The 18,804-nt window shown below is 45.0% G+C and overlaps 1 protein-coding gene across 1 annotated transcript in view; it reads right to left on the minus strand.

The window, feature by feature from the left end:
* Nucleotides 1-11,126, minus strand: part of LOC102565252 (sodium channel protein type 5 subunit alpha) — a 309,008-nt gene extending 297,882 nt beyond the window's left edge. Inside the window, exon 1 of the mRNA XM_059729221.1 lies at nt 10,929-11,126. The gene's annotated coding sequence lies outside the window, so the exon portion shown is untranslated. The remainder of the gene's footprint in view (nt 1-10,928) is intronic.
* Nucleotides 11,127-18,804: the final 7,678 nt, after the last annotated feature.

Consider the following 18,804-nt stretch of genomic DNA (forward strand, 5'->3'; position numbering starts at 1 on the left):
TTTATGCAGCCTGACAGCCTGAGAGCTCCTAGGTTAGAATTACTTCTTCACGGCAAAGAAACTGTGAGATACATATGAAAACAAGGTTTTAAATTAAGTTCGGATCAAACCGCGCAGCAAGGAGTGGACACGAGGGAAACCCAGGCCTAGACCCAGAGCTGAAGAAAAGCACAGGCCCAAAGATGCTTTTAAGCCACTTCCATAGTCTTTTGATCCTGGGACATCCTGGCATCAGGCCAGTCTCCCGTGTAGGTTGTGCTAATCTATGCTGCCTGCCAACAGCTCTGGAAGCCCTTGGGGCTGGGGGTGCTAGCATGCAGGTATACCCCAAATACCCCTCCAATGTTGTTAAGTATGACATTCATACTAGTGATAAAAAAGGGCAGGCATAGAAGGAGCTATGGTGGCTCTAACCCCTACTTCTCCCAAGGGTGCTCCTCCACAGGGGGCCATCCTACAAGGCTTGAATTCTCCAGGCTGAAAGCACTGTGTGTCCAGGGAGCAAAGTTTATGCAATGTCAAGCAGGGCCATTTGCTCTGCCTAACACTAGAGTTTTATGCAGCAGATCCAGCAAGGTCGGGGATGTGCAACTGTGCCAATCGTGGCTAAAATCTGTGTCCCCAGTTGCCCTGGATTATTGATGAAGTGCCTTGTACCTGTTCTTTCTTATGCAAGATTTTTAATTATTTTGAGGTGCCCATAATGGTGCACGTAGAGTCCAACAGGGTTATGACATGTAGAGTCACCAATGGACTCAGCATGCAGAGTAGAGAGGGATCAAGGGTGTTTTGGGGCACCTTTGCAGCCCCTTCCCTGATATGGAGATTGGTACGCAACTGTGGACAGGTGCGGAGGGAGAACCTGTGAATCTGGGATGTGCAGTAGATAATCTGTATTGGGGGCAGGACTGAGAGAACATTTATTGTCCCCTTCCCAGCTACATCAGTGAGCTGAGGCAGAGTCACAGAAAGGGTGGACCTAGTACCCTCATCTCCATACACACCCTCCAAGATTTACCTGTGAGGGTCACAGGAAAGATTCCCACTTACTTTGTTAGGAAGCTAATCTTCCTCTTCCTCTTCCACCAAACAAGGGCAAAAGCACTTGAGTTTCATGCTCCATACACTGCTATCATCAGCCATGGGCATCTTTGAAAACCAAAATGCAGCCTGAAGTCAGAAGCTTTATCTGAATAAAAACTGAGTGAAGATTAATCCCACTGCTACTGGATTATAAAACCTCTGGGGCAGGGACAGTGCTTTTAATCTATGTCTGAACAGATCTACAGTGCGGTCTGGCCCATAACTGAGACCACCACAATTTAAAAAATATTATGAATAACAGATAAAAGCTTCACCCAACGCTCATGAAAATCAATGGAGACCTTTCTTCTTACTTCGCTGCCCTTTGGATCAGGCTCTAAGTCTTTCTGATTTAGCTCTTTAGAAAGTAGTTTACAATGCAGTTAACCTATGACACTTAAACACTTTTAAACAATAAGATTAGCTTCATGTCATCTAGATACGTCATCACCTGATGGTCATAACTCAGTTCGCAAGGTAAGCATTCATTGACTAGGTGACAAAACTTCAAAAAACTACTTCACAGTGCTTGTCTGATGAGTGATTTAGTACAGAGCAAATTATAATGACAAGGCTACAATATTCCCAGTGTATTTCCTTATTTAACTAACCAATCACAGCAATAAATGACCATAATCGTTTACCTAAAAATACCAGGACAAAAGCCTCTGACAATTTCAAAAGGGGGAGGAACATTTCCAAAACCCCGAGCCTTATATGTTGAAGTCAAGTAGATCCTTTCCCTTTGGTTTTGCTTAGCTCTGGATCAAGCCTTTGCAATATTTTTGACAGCAGTCCAGAAAACGTACTTCAAGTACACTCAGCCCTTTCTTGAGAACTTAATGCATTTTAAACAGGTGATTTGCTACTGCTAGCTGTTTGGGGAAACTTCTTGTTCTTCTCTGAGGTCTAACTCTGATCTCACTAATCCTCCTTTCCTGCTGGTGTAGTCTCACTGGGCATGTCTGCATGTGCCATTAGGGGGCAGCAATAAATTGCAGAGCTTATTGCTCCTGGGAAGCTCCAGGGCACGTGTCTGCACGTGCGCCCAGACCGCAGCGCACTGAGCTGGGTCAGAGCAGCCCCAGCTGGCAGGGGACCAGCCTCCTAGCCCAGGGCTGCTCTGACCAGGCTCAGTGTGCTGCAGGGGCTGGCCGGGGCACAAGGGTGCTGCAGTGCGGGGCTAGTTGGCAGACAGCCCTGGCACTGCCCCAGCCAGCTGGCCAGCATCTACACACGCATTGCTGAACACAAAGAAAACTCCGCAGCAAGGTAGTACCTGTACTTACCAGTCCTACCCTGCTGTGGAGTTTATTAGTTTTGCGCGTTCTAATAGGGGTGTACATGTAGATGCCGAGATCTTTACTGTGCAGTTAATTAGTTAACTGCGCTGTAAATGTCTTGCGTAGATGTGCCCACTGACAGCAATGAAAGTGCTCCCGATTTGTCCTGGGATAAGGGTGAGCAGAATCAGGCACCAGAGACATGTCCAAAAATCCTTAGTTTCAGTTTTTCAAGATCACTTCAGCTCATTCATAAAATAAAAACACAACCGTGAAACTTTCAGCCTTTTCGTACCAACATCTCATATTCAGCCGCTTAGTCCACAGACCCCAACATCCCAAACTCCCCACATTTCTCCAGAAGAAAACAACATGGAAACAGATGCAATATTTCTGGGGTTATTCTGGAGTACCAGGAGGAAAGGTTATAAGTAACACAGTAAGAAGAGTAAGCATGATCCTGGCTCCATTCAGCTCATACTGTCTAGGTCAAGAGCTGCTAACCTGGTATCCACCGGGATTAGCAGAAAGAGATGTGATGTATTGTTAAAGGCCAATAAACGATTCTTTTAGTAAAGGAGACAACCCTTCTGTACAGATGAGGGTATTTAAAGTGCACCACAGGAGCAGCAAAGAAGAGTTAAACAGTGTACTGACAGTGCGTTGTTCCTCTTACAGCTACCAGGGAAACCCATCTAGAACAGCTGGAGAGACCTTTTGTATACTACAATGTGATGACAGTTAGTATTATGCATTCCTTATTGCTGATCTGGAGACCATTTGGGTGTTTTAAAGAGTTTTTGTGCTGTAACGTCTATACATACTACATATAAAATTAAATTACATGCCCCAGGCAAAACTTTCGTCAGCTAAACAAGGGAAAAGAAGACACAAATCCTGAAAGTCCACCATGAATCTCACAATGAGATTCTGACTTTTCCCTTCAGCCTTAAGGCCTGATCCCTTTGAAGTCAATAAGAGTCTTTCCATAGGCTATAATGAGCATTGGCTTAGGAACTTACATACTGAAATCATAGTAGAAAAATGTAACACGTGACTAATTGTTATTACCGCAATGCTTAAAAAAAGGATGTGTGGGGAAAATTACATGGATAAGCAGATACTTCTCTCTTTCTTCCTTTCTCTCCGAAAAAGTCTGAAAAAACCTAACACCGTTAGACATAAGGACAGCCGTTCCTGTACCGTATAGAATTAGGTGTTATTTTTATATCTTAATACTTCATCTTTCACATTGTATTTGGCTTCAACAGAAGTAAAAAGCATTATTTGCTTAGTAAGAGACTTTGAGGCTTGTTTTTATATGAGCCTGTGGAATAGATAGCTCTTTCTCAGAAAAATTTGCAGTAGAATAATTAATTATTCCAGACAGGGAAAATGACTGGATAAGATAGATGTTGACACTACAACACAAACTGTCACCCAGAGCAAAAAATTGAGAGCCCCTAGAGTATATTCCAATTTTGATTAAACTGGTCAAAATCTGCATGAACTCCACTGAGGCTAAAAGAATTGATCTGGGTTTACATCTGGGGAAAATGAGAGCAGAATTGGACCATAAATATTAGACATTTCAGGAAAAAAATGCATAGGGATGTAAGGATTTTTTCCCTGGAGAACAACCTTCATCACAGGCTAAATTTATGGTATATTACAACATTTAAGAGGTATATTTCCCCATCAACATTCATACCTACAGTAACTCCCATCTTCATATGAATGAGACTTACACACCTGCATCAAGGGCAATTAGACTTTTCAAAGTGAAATACTGTTGAGAAGTGTTAAAGAAAAATGTTTAAGATACTTGCAGCCCTTTCCATACCCTTGTATTGTAGATAACACCGGCTACCCTACTAGGCAGTCCAACGATCTCAGAACTGTGCATTGCTTGACCATGCTTGAGATGCAAAATCAGCCAGGGATGGGAATGCAGCAGAGGCAACATGCTTGTCTACTGGGAGGAAAGGAGAGCGTCTGTGTCCTTCTGCAGCAGTCTCTGTGCTAATATGGGGAGCAGCGGTATCCAGCACTCCTCTGCCAGAAGAACAAGACAACCCCTGTGACACCAGAGCCATCACGGGGTGGGAACTGGGGTGAAGGTCAAATGTGAGGAGCTCTGGGTCTCCAAAAGGGACAAGCAGGACTCCCCATTTGACAGGGGTGGGAGAACAACATTATCTGAAAAAAACTTTTCAAGTATTTTAGGCTGCCAATGTCAGTGAAAGTAATATTCATCAGTACATAAAGCTGCCTTACCCTGAGCACCCAGCTCCATTAAAGTGAGCATAATTATCCTGTTATAATAAGGCAGGTATTTTAAAGAGGCTGTAGTGTGATTTTATAATTGTGCATTATATAACAACCTCTAAAGTGTCAGACCTCAGACTACTATAAATGCCCTAGTCCCTGACTACAGGTCATACTGTGATACTTTAATGATGAATCTCAAAGCTACACACTCCAGGCTGATTTCCAATGAAAATGATATAAATTCTTTTTTTTTTTCTTTTTGTCCCCTTAATAACTGTTACCACAACTCCACCAAGTGAAAGAGGTTTGCAAGGCTCACTTCCACTGTGATTCCTCCTAACCCTTCTGATCTTAGCATCTTTAGCATTTATAGTATCTGGCTAAATGTAAAGCCTTACTCTATATGTGTTTGCCCCCCCACCACTTACATGGAGGAGGGTGGTGGTGGCAGGGAATGGCATTGTTTTATATGTGAAACTCAACAGGGCTGCTTTAGATCAGCTCCCAGATGAGTTTCCTCCTGATCACAGAGATATTTGCGCTCATATAGAGGGCTAGCACAGGCACTGTTTGGAGGATAAGCATGGGTCTTACACAGACCCTCTCCATAGGGGTGACCTTCATCCAGTGAAAGGAGCTAGAAATTATCCTTTTTTAATTCATTTGGGAGGGGGGCACCCAGAACTGATTTACAATAAGATCCTGCAAGCTTCGATTTCCATAACGCTGTAGCACATGCAAGTTTGTCAGACTGGTTCCCCGGGCTGTGTGTTACAAACAGATCATACATTTAGGCACTAGGATTTTTTTAAAAAGGGAAGGGGTGTGGGAAGGACTCTTACCTGGATAACAAGTATATTCTGCTATGATAACAAGGGATTAAAAAAAGATCTGGGGAGCTATAAATTCTCTCTTCAGGGCAGGGGCCAATCTCTAAGTAATGGGTTTTGAAAGGAACTTCCTCTGGGGAAGTCATTCCTTAACCATCCTCTGCGAAGATTTTTAAATCTTCCTCTGCAGATTCGGGAGAGGGCAGAGGCAGCTGCTGAACCAGAGGGATGGTTGTTCTGATCTGGGCTGGCAAATGGAAAGAGCTTCCAGACCCTCCAGCACTTCTGGGGATCACACACTCCGCGGTGCCCAAGATTCATTTCGAGGGCTAACTTGAAGCACCCATGTTTGAACATGAATTCATATTTTCCAAATGTACCGTGATAAGGTAGAGTCAAATTACAAAGTTACTTTGGGTATGTCTTGAGGATCATTTTATGCAACAACCTGGATTTAGAGAGTGTTTCGAGCAGAATCATTCGAGCGCTCTTCAGAAAAATTCAGGAACGCGCTGGCAATGCTGTCTAGCCCTGTTACAGCTCGGGTCACATCAGCATTTACAACGGAGGAGTTTATTAGTGAAACAACAAAAGTTCAACCTGACTGGAAACGGAGATAAATAGTTCAGCAGAGTAATAATTGTTATTACTGCTTTCACAAATAATGATTGTAATAATTTTTAAAGGGTCAGGTTAAAGGGGTCACTTCAGTCTTAACAAAGAACATATGTCAATTTAAACAAGCATCTTGGGGCTCTTTTATTATTTGCTGTGTGACATTTCTAGATTTAAAAAAGGCTTGTGTTGTATAATGGTAACAGTGAAAAACTCTATTTTGTTAAGCATATTTGAGAAATAAAAGACTATAATCTGCATTTGACCATCGCAGTGGTATGCTTCTACCATTAAAGTTTAGGAAACCTGTAACATCAATGGGAGCTTTGTGCGCAGAGGGTTTATGAGGTAAGGATGTCTAAATATAGAGCCAAGTTAAGGTATATTCAAAGTGGATACATTAGCAAGAGGAAATATTGTGTGGTTCTTTCATCGCCTCCTAATTCAGTCACTGGAGATCAACCATGACTTGGCTGTAAGCAATGAAGATCATCAAGAGGAGGTGCAAATAGTGATCTGAATATATGGTGCACATAATTTGTCTAATAAAACCACTATGATCTGAATCCTGTTTAAAAAGCGTTGTGCACACAATGCACAGGGACTGGAAACCTAAGGTGAAGGAGAATAGCAGAACAAAGCCCTTAGATAGGCACAAGCCAGTCCTCAGCTTTTCCCTTCCCTAAGAAGTAAGAGTCAAAAGTTCCCAAATTGTTACCCAAGCCCTGGCTGTCTTGCTCCACTCTGCCTTCCTTTGGCTAATTTGTATGGAGGGGAGAGATTGTAACGATGAGGTGCAGAGTCCCTGTTCCTCCCTCGGGGATCTGAGCTCAGAAGCCTGTGTATGGTGAGATCTTAAACCACTGCATGGCTGCCTCTGAGCAAGGCATAAAGCTGGCCCTAAATAATTTCACCTTTATATCTGCAGTTAGAAACCTGTTCACCGGAGAAGGGTTAGGAAATACTGAGGTAACACAATATAAAAATAGGCATATTTGCAAAGGTGTCTATGGCAGCTGCACCGACACTTAATGGTAACCACTTCCTAGAAGACAGCACAAATGGGCTCCGCATGGCCCACTAATACATGGCCTGTGTCGATTCTGTGACACAAATACAACACAAAGGCAAGAGAGGTTAGGGACATTCCAGTTACGGAAGAATTTTCTATCCCTCCTTATTACTGGCTCTAATTAGTTAGAAAGAACAGAAAGGAGAAAAAACTTATAGAGCCAGAAATGTGACCTGGTTTTCAACCTGATTTAGAAACGATAACTTTGCAAGATAAAACCTAAAGAGATGATATCAGGTCAAAGTGGGCCTCCAGTTTGGGTTTTGAAAACAGAAAAGGTAAACCAAGATCAATAGAAGTGCCTCCATTTTTCTGTGAAAGAAGCAGAGCTATTTAAAACATGTTTTTTTTACACTGTTTGCCACCAAAGTTTGCATTCTTATGCTAGGATCTGAGAACATGAAAGTGAAAGCAACTAGAAATTAGTATGAACAAAACCATATTACTTTCTGTATTTTCTTCAGATTCAAACGTGAAAACAAATAGAACAGCAGAAACTTTTAAAATATAAATCTGTTCACATTATCAGTTTAAGAGCTAAGGGGCTGATTCAGCAGAGTACATAAGCTCTTACTTCAAGTGTACATATACTGAAACGCTCTGTTAAATCTGGACCTTAATGAGTCCTGTGTAAAATAAGTGGGATGTTTTCTATTTCTTTCTTTTTAATTATTGGAGCCATGATTTTTAAATATGATGAATATTTTAAAATTTTGAGTACAAGAAATACAGGGAACCCCACCTCTGAAAAAAGGTATTTTAAAAAAGGAAGGTATGTTACATAACCAGAATTATAAAACTTAGCAATGTCCCTTTAAGGTTGTGCCTGAAATGCTCTCTCTTCTTACATGTATGTTGACCTTTTATTCAGGAAACTGAATGGAACATGCTAAGAAATGAGGAGGTATTGATCTACTTTTAACACAATAAATAAGCTGTTTGGGTTTTTTTTTTAATAGAAGCTATCTACTTTTTTAAAATCTTTTCTCTCCTATGGGACTTTGGGTTAAAACAAAAAAAATTCTTAGGCAAAATTTTGGAACTAAGTCTTTATAAAATATACACTACAATACTGCAAATGTACAATTTCTGCAGCACTCAATTATTTGCAAAGGTGTCTAGCAGGCTCTGCAGTTCTCTCACCCACTGGATATAGGGGCCAGTTTGTTATAAGTTAGAAATACCATGTTTTTAACATCCACAAGGGATTTTTTTCTCCTAAATGAAAAGCCTTAGTTTGGTATAAGGCAGCTGTAATGTTAAAGCACAGTGCTGAGAGTGAATGCCCTGGTGATGCCCTGGGTGATTTCCTTTGTGATCTTGGCAAACTACTTAACTTCTTCATGTCTCAGTTTTTCTTTGTCCAAAATAGAGGGTGTCAACAGCTCTTTCTCCTGCAGAGTTGTGGTGTGCCTTAAATCAGTGGGACCCTCAGAGAAAAAAAAATACGTTTCCATGCTAAAAAGGGTGGTACGATCTGACTCTTAGGTGCTTTGAAATCCTTAAATGGTAGGTGCTATAGAAGTGCGAGGTTTGATAATGATCTGCCTGAGGATAGACATCAAGAACCAAAGAGAAACACACACCACAGACAGGCTCAGGCTCCCTAGTGATGTGTAGGTTCAATGTCACATTCATGTAGGAATATTCTTTGCGTTAACTTTGATCAGTCGCACACAAAGAATTACATAAACTTAACTACTTAAGGCTGAAACCTTTTGATGTGTAAATCTAAAAATAACAAAACTTGTACCACAGGCCAACATGAAAATTGCTTCCTTACCGAGCCACTTCCCTAAAGAAATGGGGTATCCCCCCCCCCCCAAGCAACCTATATTTCTAAAGCTTGCTACTTGTTAAAGCTAGACAGAAAGAGATTCTTCCCAAAGCAGCAGTCATCTCTCCCATCTCATACTGACAGTTTTCTCCCAACTTTCCTGGAATCAGCTTATATTTTTTGGCACAGCATACCTGAAATCATCCTCAGCACACCACCTTCATATGCACTATCCTCTTGGCCCATTAAACTAAGTGGACACCCCCGCACAGGCGCGCACGCACACACACACACACACACACACACACACACACACACACACTTCCTAGCTGCTCTGACCTTTCAGACTCTCTGCCACCAAAAGCTTACAGGATCTGCCACTTCCATCTGTGTCTCCACCTGCCCTGTTTTCCCAGGCCAAAATTAAGGATCAAATATACGTGTCTGAAAACACATCCCTGTTTCTTCTCCCAGCTACTGCATAAGTTACCCTCCATCCCAAATCATTCAGTTTTAACAAAAACACTTAAATCTGGTTAAATGTCAGCAAAATGAACTTCAGCACCTTGGACAAGACAGAGACAAGGAGGGGAAAAAAAGACAATCAGTAAATCAGGCCTGAAAATGTTGAAACCGGACACGAGCCTATTGGACATGTCTAAGGGCCTGTTTATTTTTAGTATTGACAAATCCTCTTTGGATTGCACACAGCATTTATTCCACTAGATGCTCTGTCTTTTGGAAGAGTTACTCATTGCCCCACGCGGAAAGGCAAATAGGGACCTCTAGTTCTGAACACACCTCCCCTCCGTGGGATTCAAAAATTTCCCTCAGTGACCCCAGGAAAGGTTTGCCGTGAGCCCCAAATAGCAACTTCATTTTTCCCTTCTGGGCAAATGAAGACCTGTTGATGTATGTGTCTGTATGCATGGGCATGTGTACACCCATTTGTTTTTAGAAGCACAATCCCACTTCCCCACCCAAATCCCAAAGAAAAATCAGATTTATTCCCTTTGCAGTCACAGTTTGGCTGTGTAAGTTTTGCTTTAATTTATCTTTCATTCCCTGTAACAGTGCTCCTTGTACGACAAATTGACCCTCTGGGCTGTCTTGATAAAATCAAGATCATTGCAGGCACAATTCCCCAGATCTTTCTGTGTCTTTATTTAATTTTGTAAGCTTATAACATTATAAGCCTGCATTATTATAATAAGCCTGTTTAATATTATTATCATATCATATAACACAGACCTTAATTTGAACGTCTACGTTCCAGATATTTTAAAGATGGGCATTTTGCAGCCTGGTTTGGGGGGGTTAATGGTATTACTAATATATACATCTTGCCTGTTAATCGCTATGACAAATCAGATCAATACTAGGCTTATTCTTATGACAAATCAATACTATACATTTTCCCCACTGTCCAACGAATAGCCTTTTTTTTTTTTTTTAATTTCTGATTCACTGCTGGGCTCTTCAACGTTTGACCGAACGTGTCAGCCGTTACACGGACGGAAATATTTTCGGATTTTTCTGATTTGTTATGGCAGGGGGGGTTTTGACCTGGAGGTAAGTACGACGGTAACTCAGTAAAGGGGGGAAAAAAGTCGCCCTTCGCTAGCAAAGCCACAGCTTTCCTATCCCAGCATAAGCTTTGCGGCTCCAACTTCTCTCTCTTTCATGTTACATGATATTCAGCTGCCTAACTCAACCCCGCACAAACGGCATGGCACAAAACAGCTAGGAAGAAGAGCAGAGGGGACAGGGTTACAGGCAGTTTCATCGCTCCTAACTCTCCTGCCACAAGCCAGACCCCTACACGGCAAAGTTTGGCTTCCCAAGCAGGGAAGGGCTCAAGCCCAGCCTTCCTGCCTCCTTCTCCAGCACTTCCCCAACCAATGTGCTTGGATTTATATCAATTATATATATAACGAATTATATATATATATGCCTCCCTTTGATTAACAGCAAACAAACGAAAAAGAGAAACTTACATTGCTTTATTTAATTTTTCCTGCTAAACCAAGAGTCCCAGAGTCACTTCATTGTATCCAAAGAGTTTTGAGTCCCAGCTAATAACTCCCCAGGGCTAGGACAACCCTGCTCATTGCGCTGCCTCTCTCCCCCTTGAGCGATTCCTCTCCATCCTGGACGGCTCCGGCTCCGGCGGGTGCATGATTTACTTGTGCCACTGCCCGTGTGCGCGTGTTTGCACGGAGCAGCGCTCAGCCCTGCCCGCGCGGGAGGTGCGAGCCGGCGCCGCCTCCTGCCCCCGCGCAGCCCCGCGCAGCGCAGCCGCGCAGCGCCCCCTGCTGCCGCCCGGCTGCAGCACGAGCAGGGGCGGAGGCAGCTCTGGGGTGGGGGGGCTTTTGTGCTGGGTTGCGTGCAAGGAGCCTGGGGCAGAGGGGCACTTGCATGGGGAAGGGGGGCTGCATGCAACTCCCCCTCTGCCCCAGGACTTGCATGGGGAAGGGGGGCTGCATGCAACTAACTCCCCCTCTGCCCCAGCTTGCTTGCATGGGGAAGGGGGGCTGCATGCAACTAACTCCCTCTCTGCCCCAGCTTGCTTGCATGGGGAAGGGGGGCTGCATGCAACTCCCCCTCTTCCCCAGCTTGCTTGCATGGGGCAGGGGGGCTACATGCAACTCCCCCTCTGCCCCAGGACTTGCATGGGGAAGGGGGGCTGCATGCAACTCCCCCTCTGCCCCAGGACTTGCATGGGGAAGGGGGGCTGCATGCAACTCCCCCTCTGCCCCAGCTTGCTTGCATGGGGAAGGGGGGCTACATGCAACTCCCCCTCTGCCCCAGGACTTGCATGGGGAAGGGGGGCTGCATGCAACTCCCCCTCTGCCCCAGGACTTGCATGGGGAAGGGGGGCTGCATGCAACTCCCCCTCTGCCCCAACTTGCTTGCATGGGGAAGGGGGGCTGCATGCAACTAACTCCCCCTCTGCCCCAGGAGTTGCATGGGGAAGGGGGGCTGCATGCAACTCCCCCTCTGCCCCAACTTACTTGCATGGGGAAGGGGGGCTGCATGCAACTCCCCCTCTGCCCCAGCTTGCTTGCATGGGGAAGGGGGGCTGCATGCAACTAACTCCCCCTCTGCCCCAGGAGTTGCATGGGGAAGGGGGGCTGCATGCAACTTCCCCTCTGCCCCAACTTACTTGCATGGGGAAGGGGGGCTGCATGCAACTCCCCCTCTGCCCCAACTTGCTTGCATGGGGAAGGGGGGCTGCATGCAACTCCCCCTCTGCCCCAACTTACTTGCATGGGGAAGGGGGGCTGCATGCAACTCCCCCTCTGCCCCAACTTGCTTGCATGGGGAAGGGGGGCTGCATGCAACTCCCCCTCTGCCCCAGCTTGCTTGCATGGGGAAGGGGGGCTGCATGCAACTCCCCCTCTGCCCCAGCTTGCTTGCATGAAACCCAGCACAAAAGCCCTCCCCCCCAGAGGGAAGGCTCAGAGGGTGAAGGGGGAGCAGAGGGAGCAAAAGGCATAGGAAGAGCCACCCATGCAGGGGGAAAGGGAGGGGGACCGTCCCCCCTGTGATCAGGATGGAGGATGAGTGGAAGAGGGATGGAGAAAGGGAAATGAATGAAGTGGTGGAGGGGGAGCCACACAAGCGGACAAAGCGCAGAGGGAGACAGCAAAAATCACCCCGAAGCCTGGCCGGGCCGGTGCGAGAGGAAGCGTCGAGTCAGCAAGAGCTGGGTCTGCACAGCAGAAGGCACCAGGACCCCTGGGCAAAAGCTACCAAGCAGGTGAGCGAGAGAGAAGCATGTCCCTGGGTGAACATTTCTGCCCAGGAAGGAGAGCGGGCCTTTGCCAGGTGAGCTTCAACGACTTCCCAGGCCACGTACACCAGGCTGGAGAAGGGCGCCCATGCCAAAATACAGACGCCCGCATTGGAAGCTGCACTGGGCTGAGTGTAGCAATTCAGATGCTCGTTGCACTCGGTACTGTCATAACTGTGCAGTATGGACCAGCCCTGGTGGGCCATTGGTGCTTGGCTCCTGAGCATCAAAGTCACTTCTGAAAATTTGACTTAGGTGCTTAGGCCCCTTCGGCAATTGAAAAACATGACCCTTCTTTTCACGCAGGGCCAGAACTGTGCAGCAGGAGAGCAGGTGAGAGCTCCAAGTTACTCCCCGCGGAGGAAGGGAAGATACCCCACTTTGTTTGCAGCGTAATGTTGCTGTGCTGATACTGGCTTTTTGAATATTGATGGCTTTGTGCTGAGAAGTACGCATATCTGCACTTGTGGGCTCTGTCGCTTTGGTGGATATTAGCCGGTGCTTTAACAGAACTGATTTTGCCTCTGGGAACCCAGCTGGGCTGCCTCTTACCGCACAGGATGTTTGCTTAAATGTATGAGTCTGACCATTCAGGAGATGGCCACTCATATTTCAGGCATTTCCCAGGTGCGGGCTGTGGACCAACCCTACTTTCGCTTAGCTTCCCCACACACCTACTCACCCCAGCTCATCTTGTCCCAGTCCTCCAGAGGCTGCTGCTTGCCAGCTCCATTCATCCAGCCAGTCTTCACTGTGCCTTCCAACCGACCAGGTCTAGTTGCAGATCCCCAGAGTCCCCCTCCTTTCTTTATATCTTACCAGACCTGTACCCAGCAGTGTTACCTCCAGGCTCAGCCTCTCATCTGTCCCAGGTAGCTTATCCCTTGCCTCCCACTTAGCCTCCTGCTCTTTCAAGTCCATCCAATGCAACCTAAGGCTTCCCATGCCACCATCTCCCATCCCTCCAGCCCTCGTTTACCCATTAACTCCCTCCCTGCTCTGCCCTTAAACCCCGGTGTCCCACTCCACCTGTAGCCACTGTTACCTCCCTCCTTCCCAAGAGCAGTCTGGTGGGATCTCAGGCAAGATTCAATCTCAGGACAGACATACAAGTCAAGATCTTACATGACAAATTGTTTCTAAAAATTATTGTCAGTCAGATGTCAGCTAATGCTGTGCTCTTGCGGTTTTACATGCATCTTGTAACATGCTACAGAAAATACAGAGGGAGCTGGCTGGACCAACTAATGGGAAATATGGCATTATGAGTATGGAGAGTGGGGTTCAGTGACTCATTTATTACACCTACTGTCACCCTCTCAGGCTATCATCTCTTTTGGGCAATCAATAGTTGGTAGCTCGCTGTAAATGCTACATTTTCTACAAGTAAAAATGCAACACAATACCATCTCAGGTGAAGTCCTGGGAATGAGAAGAGATCCTCTTTTAGATTCATTTTTCTTTAAAGATGGAGAAGTTATTCCTAGCCTGCTAAAGTGATAGCTTCATTGATAGTGAAATGAGTTCGGTGTACATCAAGTTGATAGAAAGCTCAGAAGTCGTATTTACAATGCAAACCGACAGGACAAATAAAAGTCAGGAAAGGAGCCGAGAGCAGCTCGCCCGAGGTTACGCACTGGTCTGTGATGGAGCTCAGCACAGAGCCAGGTCTCCTGACACCTAGGGCCAGTGCCCTAGCCGGGAAGCCATGATCCCTTTGTGTTTCTTAAAATTTTGCAGCAAATCTATAAATGTCATGTTGGTCCCTGTGTTTAAATGTCTTTCTCCTTTGTACCATCAGAAGATCTGAAATGCCCAGTCATGCAATGGTAGCTTAATGGTATAACTGACAGCAGTTACTTGTAAGCTCTGTGGGTAAGGTGCTCATTGAGCTTTTTTCTCTGTATTTATACAAGTTGCAGCAAAATGGGGTCCTGGTTTATGGCAGGGAGGACAGTAATACAGATAAGTAATAGCAAAACACCACAAAGCTAACTGAAACTATTCAGATGGACAGATGAGAGAGAAAAAGCAGATTAGATATTTTTTGCCATGCTAGCACCCTATTTTTAAAGGAAGCATGAGGTGCTGAGTATTGAAAACATGCTTAGTAAAAGTTCAGAGCGATCAGCAGAAGGCAGCAAAACGCGTGTGCCGACTGGGAAGTAGCCGCGAGTTCGAACTGTAATATCAGCTACTGTCTTCCCTTCCTCTCACACTCTTCTCCCAAAGCGTGCCTTTCCTCCAAAGCTATTTCAGAAGGATCACCAGAAAAACAGTGCTGGTTGCAATATGCCAATTATTTTTCATGGGGAATTTATTAAAGATTTTGCTTTGTCTAAATGTTCCCACTTTTTGTGCTTAATTTCAGGGGGAAAATGTAAAAAAAACCTAAACAAACCCAAACAAACCCTGGAAAACAATTTTAGAAAATGGGGGGTGTCAGAATTTTTTTTTTTTTTTTTGTGGAAAGATAATCTTTGGTTTCTTTTCCTTAATAAAAAGGCTATAAAAACCTGAGTAGTTAATGTCTTCAACAATGTTTCTTTTTTTTTTTTTTTGGAGAAACTTATGTTTCTGGCAAAAAGCATTTTCTTCAAAGTTTGATTAAAACAAAGATCAGCCGGCTCTCACACATGCAGATAATTCACTGAGATTATGAAACATAAGCTGTCTGGTGAAGTATAACACATTCTTTTTATTGAGTAAGAAACCTCTACTATTTTTAGGTTTGAGATTATATATAACATTCAGTTAAGACAATATCTCCCTCTACTGGGAAAACAGCATATTGTTTCTGGGGACAGCAATCACTTCCAAAATAAAAATGAACCTCACGGAGAAAAATGCTTTTGCTTCTTGCTGCTTCTTTGTGATGACAAGTAGCACCTGCTTTTTTAATATGTAAAACAACAAGTTTTGACTTTTTGCTTGTCCTAAAGGAATGGAAACGAATGAGACAGATATTATAACAGACAAGTGGTGAAATCCTAGCCCCACTGAAGGCAATGGCACTTTGCCACTGACTTGATTGCAACCAGGATTTACTTAAAGAAATCTGAGCAGCGGAGATAGAAGAGCGTTTTTAGACAGGCTCTTGAAAACTGTGTATTTAACTTCTGACAAACACATAAGCCTAGATCCTATTTTGGTGCAAAGATGTCTCTGAGTTAGCTTGTGCTTATTCCAAGCTGTCATGACAAGGCACTGGGCTCATCCTATGTTGCCTGTGGAGATGCATGAGGCCAGGTTCCTATTCCACCTATTAGATGCCTAACTGGATTCAGGGGTGTAGGTTGTAGCCATGTGGGTCTAAGGACATGGGCAGACAAGGTTCTTTGGGTGAATCTCATATCTTTTATTAGACCAACTTAAATAGTTGGAAAACAATTTGTAAGCAAGTCTCTGACTGCCTATCTTGTATGCAGACCAGCCCAGCCTCTGGCTTCTTTTCTTTTCATTCGCCCCAGGAAGAGCACACACCAACTGCTGAACCTTCCTCAGCCTGACGAAGGGTTTTTGGACCCAAAAGTTGGTCTAATAAAAGATATCAGATTCACCCAAAGAACCTTGTCTAACTGGATTTAGGCACTTAAATGGGATACTATTCCCACCATGCCTATGCCTAGACAACCATGAATGAAATTGGTGGTGTATCTTCCACCTACCTTCTCACTGCTCTTTGGGACTTGGTCTTAAGGCTCGGACAACAGCGTGGTACAGAAGATGCACTCATCATGCTTCAGGGGCTAGAGCACTGTGGAATAGGAGTTCTGCACCTAGCGGTCAAAGTCCACCTAGGTGTTTAATATGTGGACTAGGATCTGACCCAGAGCTTTTGTGGTGGGTGAAGTTGAATTGTGCTTATTGACTCAGATGCTTAAAAACTATGGCCGTGTCTACACGTCATCCTACGGCGACATAGCGATGGGTTACGTCGCTATATGGTGCACTGTGGCAATGTAACCGTGCGTTAGTACTTCCGAAAGGAGGGGAAGTTGTACTTCCAGAGGCATTGGGACGGGATGGGGAGAGTCTGTAACACTGTGCAGGAACGCAGGACCTATCCGTTATGTCACCCATGGGTTACGTGCTAGACCACTGCAACACAGAGCTGGATAATTGGTGCTGCATTATAGGAACAAGTGGTAGTACTCAGATCTGATCAGGATGTGAAAGAGTAGCTGTGACTATAAAAGCCAGAGACGGTCCTAGAAATAAACAATCAAAACAGCCAGGGTAGTGTTATGCAGAAGTATAAATTGCAGTATTGGTTTTTGGTTAAAACCAAACCCTGGGAAAGGGCAAATTAGGCAGTAATGCCCCAGTTCTGCAAAACTTCATACATGTGCTTAATTTTAGTACTTCACTAGCCCTTCAAAGTCTCACAATGCAATGGGACATCTCAGAGAACAACTATGACTCTGCAAGTAAGCCTTTGCAAAATTAGAACCTAACTCCAGACAGGTCTGTCTGCTCTGCTGAGGATGAAGATGGATGGCTGCCTGTTTATAGGGTCCAAGAGTAAAATGAGGAGATGAAACAGTTTGCAATCCTTGTTCATGCATGGTATGGGACCAGACAAACAAACATAGTAGAAGTGAGGGTTACCAGAGAAAAAATATCCCTCTAGGTCACATAGGAAAGGGCATTGCTGGGTTACAGAAAGCAGTTAAAAAACAAAAGCAAAATAACAAGTTTCTCTACACAAGTAAGAGCACCATATTTTTTTAGGATCTAATTTACCTTCCAATTCAGTGTTGATTTCAGGGGGAGAGGCTTTTTTTTTTTCATTTCGCTTTGCTCGAGCACTGGAAATATATTATCAGGTATCACTGCATCATTGTCTGGCTCTCATGCTAATCCAGAGAATCTGGTTTGTAGGACGCATACAGAATTAAAAATTAAATAGTAAAATTGATTTTATTTTTAAAATACCATGAAAAAAGGAATTTTTTAACCTGACATTCCTTGGGATCCTAAACAAGCTACTAGTGTCATTTGATGCCATTCTGACTGATGGACACAAGGACACAGGCTTGATTTGTTAGATTTGTTACCCTAGGCCAGGATTGCTCACCTAGAACTGCTCCACCAAGTATCACCAAGTGCTGTAGCCAGCCCTGGGTGCCAAGAAACCATGAGAATGGTTTTAAAAAGAATCACAGAATATTAAATGATTTTTCTAAGTGAGATCTAAGGTAATCCCCAGAGCCAAGGGTTTAAGAAAAGTGACTTATGACCCAATCACTAGGATGCCTACACGTGAGCAGGGAGGCAGCTCCAATGCACTAGAATTCCAGCACATTCGAGCACACTCGATTAATCGAGTCAGGTGGAGCATGGCAATTACTGTGCACCGGCAATTACTGTGCACCATGCAGCCTTCAGCATCTTGTGTATCAGCACCCTCGAGGAGACCGCCCGCAAGAGGATTGGGAGGCAGCTGACCAGATGTGACTTGGCCACCTTCCTCAGCAACTCGGTGGAGGGCGAGTTCAGCAGAGATGGCGGGGACTTTGCCTCGCTGTGGAGCCGAGCCCACAAAGCCACGCGCTGCCTCGGGAAACGCATCGGCTGTGCCTGGACCTGGACCGAGGAGCGCTGGGAGATGGGAGTCTCCTTGCAACCAGGCCCACACGCCGACCCCATGATGGTGATGCCCCGCACGAGGACCTTCCTGGAGAGGTGCCTGAAAGATGCCGCCTGAAACAAGTACGCTGTTGACCTGAGGGCCAAACCTGACCAGGGCAAGGTCTTTGACGTGACCTCGAAGTGGGACTCCAGCAACCACTTCATGCCCAGCGGGAGCTTCACACGCTTCGCGGACTGGTGCTTCCTCCACTGTGCCCGCCTCTGAACAGGGCCGTCCGCTTCAGCCACTGGGACAGGAGGTGCTGATGGTGCGGCTACGCATTAGTTCTTGCATTTCAAAATGGTGGCAGGGGTGCTTTATTTAAAGCCCATTCAACAAGCTATAGATAAAGCACCCCTGCCACCATTTTGAAGCACAGAGATGCTGATACATGAGAAGCTTCGGGTGCTTTAATTGAAGCAGGTCTTGGAGCTACTCTAAT

This window comes from Alligator mississippiensis, chromosome 5, assembly GCF_030867095.1.
Source record: "Alligator mississippiensis isolate rAllMis1 chromosome 5, rAllMis1, whole genome shotgun sequence".
NCBI classification, from domain to species: Eukaryota; Metazoa; Chordata; order Crocodylia; family Alligatoridae; genus Alligator; species Alligator mississippiensis.